The sequence below is a fragment of the Puntigrus tetrazona genome, unplaced genomic scaffold (genome assembly GCF_018831695.1).
Source record: "Puntigrus tetrazona isolate hp1 unplaced genomic scaffold, ASM1883169v1 S000000446, whole genome shotgun sequence".
Lineage (NCBI taxonomy): Eukaryota > Metazoa > Chordata > Actinopteri > Cypriniformes > Cyprinidae > Puntigrus > Puntigrus tetrazona.
In genome coordinates this window covers 179,649-191,262 of record NW_025048089.1, presented here as the reverse complement: position 1 = coordinate 191,262, position 11,614 = coordinate 179,649, and the positions used below count along the sequence as shown (strand labels likewise).

The window sequence follows — 11,614 nt, the reverse complement described above, 5'->3', positions numbered from 1 at the left end:
AAACGTAGCGCGTCTGCCAGAGGCTGAGGGCGCAGGCACTGAATCGCGGAAAGTGAATCCTCCGTGACTTCACGCTGATCGCTCGCGCCGTGATCGCTGGATGTTGCAAAACGCTCTCGCAACCGTTTCCACTCTTCACTGACCGCAGGTTGCTCAATCAGAGAAGCGGCTAAAGGTTTAACGTTGAACTCTGGATTTAAATTTCGCTGACGACCGCGCGCTTACTGACTCACGTGACAAACGACAATCGTTAAAATACGAATGAAAAATAAATAAAGTTATATTTGACATTTTGCTCTTGTCATGCACAAGTATGGTGTGTGTGTGTGTGTGTGTGTGTGTGCGTGATCATATTCCTGGCTGTAGTGCAGCATTTAGTCATTTTGACCGCTTGGGGGCGACAGACGTCTAAACAAACCATTGGCCATAGGCCTAATATAAAACGATTTGAATAGTAATATTTAGACAGTTATATATGTTTTTGTTCAATACGTAGGCCTATAATATTACAGTTCAATTGTTTAATTTATAAATTACATTATTTCATCCACAGTTTGTTTTTTTAAAAATATAATTCTATTTTTAAAAGTTTGAGAATTTTTTCATATCTTAGGGAAATACTTAAATATATCAATACTTTAATAATAATACTTTAAAATTGTGAAATTATATATTATATCGTATCTATCTCCCATGCCACACTATAAAATAATATTATCAATAAAACATCAATATTATATAATCTATTTTTTTAATGTTTTAAGTTTTTTTAATAATTGCATTTTGCATATTTAATAATATTCTCTCTCTCTCTCTCTCTCTCTCTCTCTCTCTCTCTCTCTCTCTCTCTCTCTCTCTCTCTCTCTCTCTCTCTCTCTCTCTCTCTCTCTCCTTTGATTTATATTTCTTTAAAAAAAAAAAGTTATATTTTTATATATTTTATATTAAAATATAATTTTGTCTTTTTCACCTGAAAGAGAAAACAAAGCTTTGTTCAGGTTCCTAAAATTTTTTGTTGCATTTCTGGAGAAAATATCAGTTTTCTAATTCAGTTTCAAAGACCTATGTGCAGAACGGCATTTGCAAACTCTATAACTCTCGTAAGTATGAAAAATAACAACCAATTAGGCTACTTCATTGCTTCAAGAAAATGCTAATTACTGATTATTTATTTAAAGATTACGAACGAATAAAATAAACAGATAAATGCGTCTCCCTGAACCCATCACATAACAAAAGTAAATCCCTGATCGTATCAGACTCTCTAAAATCATCTGTGATTAAAACACGACAGAAGGTTTGTTGTGAAGTTGGGTGTGGCGCGCGGCGTAAACCACACCCTCTGAATGTCACTCATTTGACTCGAGTTTAAGTGAATCGTTTCTCCCGAAGAAGGCGTCACGTAGTCAGTCAGTCGAGTCACGTCAAGGCAAAATGAACGCAGACCTCTGAAGTGACCAGGGATGCTTTACTTGGAAGACTTAAAAGGCACGTTTCTGTAGCGTTTCCTCCGTTTCGCATCCAAAGGAACTTACTTCAACATCTGCGACTGTCATTTAGATCGCCACCATGGGTGATGTGATTTCTACCAACCTGGACGAAGGCAAGCGGGAGATGATTGCAGGTAAAACGCGTTAGCGTGGCTTTTAAACGGGAAAGGCGATTATCTGTGCTGTGGAGCTAGCGTGCTTTAAACGAGGGCTGTTTCAGGCTAAATAAGATGGGTTTGGTTAACGTGGACACGCCAGCTACAGATCTTTACTAGCTGTTTTTTTAGCAGACGCGTGCGTACACCGAACAAACCTGTACGCGTTCGCGCGCTCAAAAAAAGCTGTTTTTCACTCAAGAAAAATCTATCAAAACTCACTGTCGCCATTTACCCAGATTGCCTGCCTTCTCTCTAACGGCATTTTATGTTCCAAGGAAAGAATAAAGAAAGTCAAACGTGTTTGTACAAGTTCGTGAGGTTGAGTAAATCGCAACAAATTTATTTGACGCGCGTCTTAAAACGCGACGCGACAGACGTGCGCATGTGTTCAATAACCATCAATTAAAAGTAACTCGGACTGAGCCGTTTAAACGCCCCCTTAGCCTCAAGTAGACAGATGCAGGTTTGAAGCGGACAACGCTGAGTGATACGTATTTTTGTTTTAAACACATTTTTAATATCGCTAATCGAAATGTTTTTTTTTTCCACTGTACAGTTTTTAACGTTTTGTTAACTCTACTTTTTATTCAGAGTATCGTTGATATGTTAAACAGTAGGCCTGCTTTTGTGTCCACAGATATATTTTTTGTTATAACTTTAATGGTCAAATTGAAAAATGTCCTTCCCGTGAAGCCCATGAAGCTTCTACTTATTTTTGCTGCTTCCTCTAGCTCCTAGTTATGCTTCCTCTGGTTTGGAGAACCGTTTATGTCCTCTACCTGTAAATACACCTTTAATAACTATAAATTAGTTCCTCTCCAAAACATGAGAAATAATCACGTTCCTTTAAAGAAACATGCATTTGCAGTTAAAAAGCTTTAGGTCTGGATCACTGCAATGATGTTTGCAAGATTGGCGTTTCGAGTTTTTCTAGAGACCATTTCATAGCTGTCCTGTGCGACCAACCTGACTCGTGGGAAATGAAAAGTTACCAGTCCATAATTTGTGACGTCAGTAGTGGTCGCTGTGTTTTGGATCTGCTTCTCGTCTTTTTCCCTCATGTCAGTCATAGAAAGTATCTCTAGATGAAAACCCGACTTGATAAATATAACCCGAGTGTTCGTTGAGAACAATCTTCAGTTGTGGAAAACTGTTGAAAAACCAGTTTGATTGAAACGAACTTGGTGTGAGATAATTTCCTGACGTTATTATGGAAGAACAAAAGCTCTTTTTGGCTGTGACTGGAAATGTTGGATCACCGCAACCTTGTATGCACACACACACACTCACTCTCACACACTCACACACACACACACACACACACACACACACTCTAAGAACAAGTCAGGACTGGTTAAGAAGTATAGGTTTCATTGTGTATGTTTGAAGTACCAGTCCAGATCTTTCACTGATGATAGGCTTGAGTCACTTGGTGAGCTGGCACTTGAAGAAGTGATCGTCTTCTTCTGAGCTCATTTCAGGGAAATATTTAATTTCTGTGCGATGAATGCAGGTGGATCTCACGCAGACGTGTGCGCTGATGTCATGAAATGCTGAGTGTGTCTGCTGACTCAGCCCTTTTGAAATTCCACCACTCTTTAGTAATGAACTGTGGGAAGATGTTTGGTCTTCACAAGAAAAGGCCGCCCTCATAGACTCTCCCTTCATGAAGCTCAAGCAGTTATGAAGATGTTTGTTGTAGATGGACAGGAGGTCAGGAGGTTGAAGGGTGGTTTGAACACGGGAAATTCCTCCAGGGATCTTTAGACCTCCCTTGTGAACTATTTGACTAATAGGGCTGGATGTTTTCTGAAAGATTGAGAGCAAGTTTGAACATGTCTTGGAGTAATGGGGAAGATCTTCTCAAGGAGTCATCATGCTCTCTCTTTTGTTTTATCTGTGTCCCCATATCTTTCCCTCCCTAGGGTTCATCTGCTGACTGCATGTGGGAGGGGATGTTTGTCAGCTTTAGTTATTTTACCGTAAAAGTAAAGTCTGTGGTCAATAAATTGATAGCTTTGACTTGTTGAAGTCAATTTTATAAATTTGTTACCTAGGTAAAATAATCTAACTGGCAGTTAAGGTAAATTTTTTTGCTGAAATTACAAGAATGTCTGAGGAAGTGGTCAATAAATAAACGTTTTATCGTATTGTTTTTGTTAATAAAAGCTGAAATTATCTGAAGTATAATAATAACTTTCTTGGTGAAAATAGTTTTTATTTGTCTAATAAATAAATAAATTAAAAAAAAAAAAAAAAAAAAAAAAAAAAATATATATATATATATATATATATATATATATATATATATATATATATATATATATATATATATATATATATATATATATATATATATATATATATATATATATATATATATATATATATATATATATATATAATTAGACCCAATTTATGCTATACATATTTAGCTTCTGTTATGTTGCATTATTATTTTTTTATTTATTTTTCAACATGCAGTACTTTGCTTCTATGATTCAGTACTGATTTGTAATTGAATTGAATTAATATTTAGTTATCTTAATATGATTTTATTTAGTTTATTCCTTTTAAAATTCCTTTTTCTCAGTTTTTCCATGGACCTCCTGGCATTCTCTTGCAGCCACTTAGGGGTCAAAGATTAAAAAGCCCTGCTCTTATGCATTATAACAGCTCCGATCTTAGGATATGACGAGTGACGCAATGTGCAGTGTTTACAACCGAATTACATTTCAAGCTTTATGTCGATACAGAGTTTTCCAGCGAATTGTTGCCAGCACCTGTTCCGTCCGTGCAATCTGAGTGTCTAGAAACACTCTGTAAATATGCATGTGAATGAATACTGTGGAATAGTGTCAACACTGAGCCAAAGCAAACTGAGTCTACAAGTTATTCTAGTTTAGTACAATAGTGGGTCTGCTAGAGAACGGTCTGCCCTCACAGACACACCGACTGCTGCATTCACGCAAACACAACAACATGCTTTTCATTCGAATGTGCTGTAACAAGAAGCTTCTAATCTGATGGAGTGCTTGAGAAATGAGGTGTAAGTGAAGACATTCCTTCCTGTGGAGACCTTCTGTAGGCCATGGTACAGTAAAGATGGGCCCTTCTTCCTTTTCCGTTCCTGTCAGACCGTTTCTTCCTGTTTTTCTTGGAAATATGTCCTTTCGCATACATTCAGAAACGTGCCAACTTTCATCAGCATCCAAGCGTTAAAGCTTTCTTCCTGTTAATATTAAATGCCAAGTATATGGTTTGCTTCAGAGCTAGACCACTGTGCTTTGAATATGGCATTCAAATGTGATCGCCTCTGATCATGCATCACTTTTTCCATTTTATAGGCCTCTTTATATAAGCAAATTCATCTTAATGGCACCATCTTCTTTTCATAAAGCTTCGATAAGCCTGCAGGCTTAAGTCTTTTCATTTTTAATGTTTATTTTCATACTGTGTCCATGTTTCCACACTTGACTGTTTTTGCAACTGTATCGCTCTTTATCAGGAATTCCCGTTTATTGTTGATCACCTTTTGTTTTGTAGCCCTATTGAATTTCAGGATCAGCATTTTCACAGATAAGAGATATTTCATCAACTGTTATAATGTAATAATATAATACATAATGTAATAATATAATACACAATATATTGTTATAAATAAAATAATATAATACACAGAAGTTTGCACAAAATGACTTTATTATTATTATTATTATTATTATTATTTTGGTTATTATTTTTATTTTTATTATTTAAACTAATATTGTAATGTATTTTAAGAAATGTATTTGTATTTATTTAAATGGTTAAATAACTTTAAAAATATATAATGTGCATTTAAAATTAGTATTAATAATGATAATTTAATTAGATTATTTAAATATTTTTATAATAATGCTTTATTTTATTGCAACAATATTTTAGTACTACATTAGACTTTGAAGCTTGCAGACTTTATATTTATTTAAATAAATTTCAGCCTTTTGTGGTTTAATAATTGCATATTTGACTATTTTAAACCCATGCTCGCATACATGGGCTGATGATGTGTGTTTGACAGTGGAGTCTCACTTGTTAAATTTAACATTGTAGTTTCATCATTTAAAATTCTTGGATTAAGTTACATCTCTGTTTTGTTTTGTGCCGTAAGAGGCTGGGATTTTCCTCTGTGTGTGCATCTTTGTTATCTTGCCTAATTTCTTTTTGGAGCAATTCTCAACTAAAAGACTAAAACTAACTAAACGGGTTTTTAATGCTTTGCGATGGTGATTAAATGTTTATACTGCAATTTGACCTAAAGTAATCTTTAGCAAATGCAACCTGCAATTTGCAGTGCACTCTGCAGCTGTAAAGTAATCATTTCTTTCCTTGCTGCGGTCCTCCTTTAAATCTAACATTCCTGTATCTCTGTTCCAACTTAGCCCGCACCAGCATCGTGATGGCAGAGTTTGGGAGGTTTTATGAGCAGCAGTATGCTGTGGCTTTGTTCAACAGCGTACGCTATGAGATCGAAGGAGGAGGGAATACCCAGACACAGCTGTTACATAGAAAGGTAAAACACCCTTCATTTCACCTCTTTCTGTCCAGTCATGAAGATCCCAGAGGGATGGGGAAAGATTGTCAAAGAATGGGGAAAAAAAATGGCAAAAATTATTGCCCACTCCAGGTTCAAATGAGAGTAGAATAAGCCTTCCTGGCTCGGTTTTTCCTTTTTTTCTCTCTCTCTCTCTCTCCCTTTGGCTCTGCTGTACTGTTTCCCCCATTTTGAAAGATCTTTGGTTGTGCTTATCGGCATGAAGTCAGCGAAGAGGAAGTGGAGCAGATTTCACACAAGTTAAATAATTGTAACAAAGGCCTGAATAGCAGATACACACACACAAAAGCACAAAGACTTCAGACGCCATTCCACTGACTATAGCATCAAAGGATCTTTCTAATGTCATTTTTCACCAAAATTATTCAGGTGCCAGCCCACATTTCCACTGAGTCTAAGGATGATGTAACTGACTACATAACCACACAAATTAACTTGGAGCATTACTGTCTTTTGATTACGATTATTACTGCCAAAAGTTATAACGAATACAATTCATAGCAAACAATTAATTTAACCATTAGTTATGTTTCCGACATGAAAAATTGAAGTTGCTGGAGCTGCTGTCCAGTGCATGGGAACTTTGCGTCCATCAAATGAATGTGCATCACCCTGGGCGTTCCCAGTTTAGACTGATTATAATGGGAATTGTCTACTTGGTTTTGCCAGTCTAAGCTGTTGTTGTTTTGAGAACTTTCCACCCCCCTGTCCTTTGATATGTATTGTTTCTGGGTTGAGACGAGCATGCCTAAGGAGCTGAAACTAGCTTTTCTGCAGTGGAAAAATGTCAGTTCTCAAAATCAGTCACCAACACATTGCTGGATGAAATGGTTTGATTGCATTAGGTTCAAGGGATGTTCTGAGATCTTCATCAGCCTTCAATTGTAAACACTCCTCCTTTCTTATTAGTCTCCAAACTCCCCTGGCCTCCACAATTATCAATTGTCCTTGAAGTCATTTGATCTCTACTCAACACAGAAATCTAGACCATGGCCAAGAAAAACGCTTGTGCACTCGCATATTTGAAGCCCCTCAGATGTTATGCACCAGGACAGCTGGACTTAGAAAATATCTGTCCGGATTTATTTGTATTTAGCTTCAAAGATTACCAGATTAACCGTGTTCAAAGGCATGTGCATACACCAGTGGTGAATTCAGCATCCATTAACAGAAAGCAGCGGTTTTGATTGTAGACATAACACAAGCTTGAATGTCTTTTTATGTACCAGTTGCTCCGCCTCTTTCTTATTTTTGGCTGAAACGCTTAGGTCTATGTTATATAAACACGTCTGAAGCTGGCCTTTTGTTATTTCAGACTGCTGGGATTGTTTCACATTGGTCTTCCAAACAACGTTCATTGTTTTGTTTAGTCATGCTTTCATCTAGGAAAATGAGTTTGATTTGCATTCATTGAAAATGCGTTTGTTCCCACCACAGGACCCTCTGAAGAACAAGTCCATCTTCTCCGGAAGTTTGTTTCAGTATCTGGAAGAGAGCAAGAAATGGAGAAGCCGATTTTTGTATGTGGGCGACTCCTACAACATCAGCTTGTATGAAAGCAAAGCGGTGAGTGTAAACTGCCGAGCATGTTGTTTTTGTGTGTGTGTGTGTGTGTGTGTGTGTGTGTGTGTTTTGTTTTGTTTTTTTCCTCCTAACTTTCACCAAAAACATGCCCAGCACAGATAATTAAATGTAAACAAAAGAAAAATGATCTGAATGTTAATCTTGCATTCACTGGACCTAAAGTGAATCTAAAGTGTACAGCTGTTGGTGGACATTTTTGTCATTTCACCAGCTGCAGAGTGATTCTGAGCTGTCCATTTCCTCTACAGGCACATGATCGAGGTCTTCACTCCAAAGGGGTCATTAACTGTGCCGGGTACAGAGCCCTGACCTCCATGGAGGAATACCTGGGGCTTCTCAACAATAGTCTGAGTGGTGAGATATTAATGGATAAAATAATAAACAGTATTTTCTGACACTGCTACTTTTCTAGCAGAATTCTAAAAGGATTCTAAAAGATAATTGTTGTTGTTTTGTCTATAATTCTCAATAATGGCTTAATTTATAACCATTTTTATGTATCGTGCGATCTGTTGTTTTAGATACAAAGGCCAAAGCTGCCAGTGCCCCATTTCTAAAATGTCCCACGCAGTTTCCTCTCATCCTGTGGCATCCATACGCCCGCCATCACTACTTCTGTGTCATGACAGAGAAAGAACAGAAGAAGTGGCATGCCGTCTTCCAGGACTGTGTGAGACACAGCAACAACGGTGAGTCGCGGCCACAAACAAAGGCTACGATTGCTGAGTTAAAAAAAAAAACTTGCCTTATCTATTTCACCTAAATCCACAAAGTTGCCATGTCAACTACTATCCAAAATAACCTTAAAGTAAATCTCCATTCCAGAGCATTCGCTGTATAATCGTTTCTTTCTTACTTGCGTCACAGTAAGAGATCAATTAACTGTGAGATTTGACCTGCAACATTTATCTTTCCTTTCTGTCACTCAAAACATAGTCTATACAACATTTCTTGCTAAATATGCTCAGGAATATCTTCATGCCTTTGTAAAAATTCATAGTATTACATTACCTTCAACTCCACCCTCGCAAATCACCTGTCTTCTGGCTTATCGTCATATTTCAAATCACACAGCAGGGTGTGTATCTATGCCTGTGTTTCTGAGGGGAAGAAGTGTTTGTGTCACTGCTTTAAATGTTGAATGCTTTTGAAATTACTTTTAAGGTGTGGAGGATGTTCCTTTTGTTATTTTAACTGATGCTAAATATCCTATGCTAGAACAGTGAACTTTCAATGCTCTTTGTTTTTGACTTTTCTTTCTTAATATCAATGCATTCTAATGATGTATTTATCTTCTAGGAATATATATATAGATAAATTATGCTGTTTTGAAGACTCTAGACGTTAATGCTGAAAAATGCATCATGGTTTTCACAAAAAGATATTAATAATGTTTCTTGAACATCAGATAAGCGTATTATACTGATTTCAAAAGTATAAAGTGATATTGAGTAGTAAAAGATGCAGAAAATTCGGCTTTGCCATGAAAATAATAAATTGCTTTAAAATATATTATTACATACACTACAGAAACGGATATTAAATGTTTTTTTTTTTGATCATATAAATGCAGTCTTTGTGAACCTAAGAGATTTATTTGAATGGTGCAAATTAAAAAAATAATGAGAAGTAAAAATAATTACTGTAGTTGACACCAATAGCTTATTAAGCAGTGTTCCGACATGACACATTTAATATGGGTGTCACGAGTTTGGCATAAAGACCCGATTCCCACCACTTCCTGGCTTCTCTACACTTTCATATCGTAAGGGCAAAAAACAATATTGCAGTTTAAATAAAAAATTTAAAGGAAATAATGTCTGAAGAATGCTATAAAGACATTGTCAATCTAATAAAAGGAGGTATTGTATTTATTGGAAGATATAAGAAATGCCCAACTTGCAGAGCAGCATAGCTCCTACATGTTGCTAACTGAACATCCTCTGACCACATGTCAACACCTTCCCATAATGCCTTGGGGCACTCTCAGTTAGGCTTGTCAAGGCATGACGGCAAATTTCTAGTTTTGTGGATCATGTAGATAATGGCATAAGACAATTTGCACTGATATATATCATCAAATACCTTAGGGGTGTGTCCGATAAACAGTAAAACTATATCACTCACGGCCTAACCTCTAGAGCCATATAATCATAAATTGCTCTTTAGCATCAACCCCTCACCCATCCTATTCCTTCTCAGCAGTCCACTTTGTGGAAACCCACTCCTCCCTGCTCTCCACAGTCAGAAATCTTTTAAAGATCGGACAGTCGAGACACTAATTAGCCAGAGGCTGCATACAGTGACCTTCCTACTGATTTACCTGCACAAAATGTGCTAATTATTTGACTACCTTATTGTAACATAATTTTCATTTGTGTAACACAAACTGGAGAAAATATATTGAGATGGACTTCATTTTATCTATTGGGAGTGGTAAAGTAGGTTGTTGTTGTTGTTGTTGTTTTTTTTTTTTTTTTTTTTTTCAAAATTATGCTTCTGTTGTTAAGTTGAGTGCATTTTGATTAAAGATAAAACCATTATTTTCATTTAAATAACTTGGACTAATTATGTGTTTTAATTAAGGTAAATGTTGACTTTCACAAGATGTCTTAAAGAGGAAGTGTTGTTCCTCAACCCATTTCTCATATTGATTTTAAAATTAGCCTGTAACAAGGGCCTTCATGCCAAATCAATATGTACAGCAAACATCGTGAGATCTCTAGCTTGCCTCTAGGCTTTTTAAGATCCTGAAGGTGAAGTACAGTGCCTAGATTGGTATCAGGCCAAAAAAGTCACAAGTGCATAGGTAGGGCCCTATGATTTCTGTGATGCATAAAACGGCAATAGAATCAGTCATATAAATGCATGTTACTGTATAACATGGAATGTCACAAAATTTGGGCGGTGGAATTTGTGAAAATAGCACAAATTTCATAGGCCCTACATGGGGAATATCATTTGTCTGAGGCATCAAAGTGCTCTGCAAAATCCCTGAGACTAAGATGACTTCAGGTAGTAGCTCAGCATACGTGAGAACACAGCTCTGTGTTTTTGCTAGAGGGTTACCAGAGGGCAGAGAAGATCAACCACATGCAAAGCTGTGGTATTACAGCAGGTGCTCAAAGTGCTTGGGTTTTATTACAGCATTGGAAAGAAATCAAGATAAATTATACACAAAGGCTTTTCAGAGAGCCTTGGGTAAAGCAAACCACAGATGAGTGCTCTTTTAAGATGTTTGAATTTGAACTCGGGCTGTCTATGAACTCAGTGTATGTTTTAATTGACCTGTCTAGCCTTCAGGAATGGGATTAATCCAATGGAGAGTTTTAAACCATGGGGATTGGATGCAAATGTTGCATTCCAACCTTTTGTTCATGTGGTAATTGTATTCCAAACGTTCTTCTGACAGCCTGTGGTGGTGTTTAGTCACTTTGTTTTGTTGTAGTCGTACCTGTCTCGTTGGCAACTGGGACACTTGGTAATCAATCATAACACACCCATTACGACATTATAGTGTGAAGACCAATGGCACAAGGAAAACAAACAGGTTTTAAATTTAAAGTAGAGGTAAATGTCAATGTCATATATAGAATTGCAGACACTGTTGACAGTTGCAATACACAATCAAACGCAATGCTTTCAATTTAGCTGAAATTTAATAACAGCCCTTTGCACTAAGTAATAGGCACACTGTGACCATCTATTTGGGAAATAGCTCACATGTGAACGTGAAGAGCAGTTACTGTTGTTTTTCTTCACTGAAATTCAAAACTTTTTGAACA

The 11,614-nt window shown here is 36.7% G+C and overlaps 1 pseudogene; it reads left to right on the top strand.

Moving 5' to 3' along the window:
* The first annotated feature begins 1,367 nt into the window (after positions 1–1,367).
* The window catches only part of LOC122333952, a 33,081-nt pseudogene continuing 22,834 nt past the window's right edge, over positions 1,368–11,614 (top strand).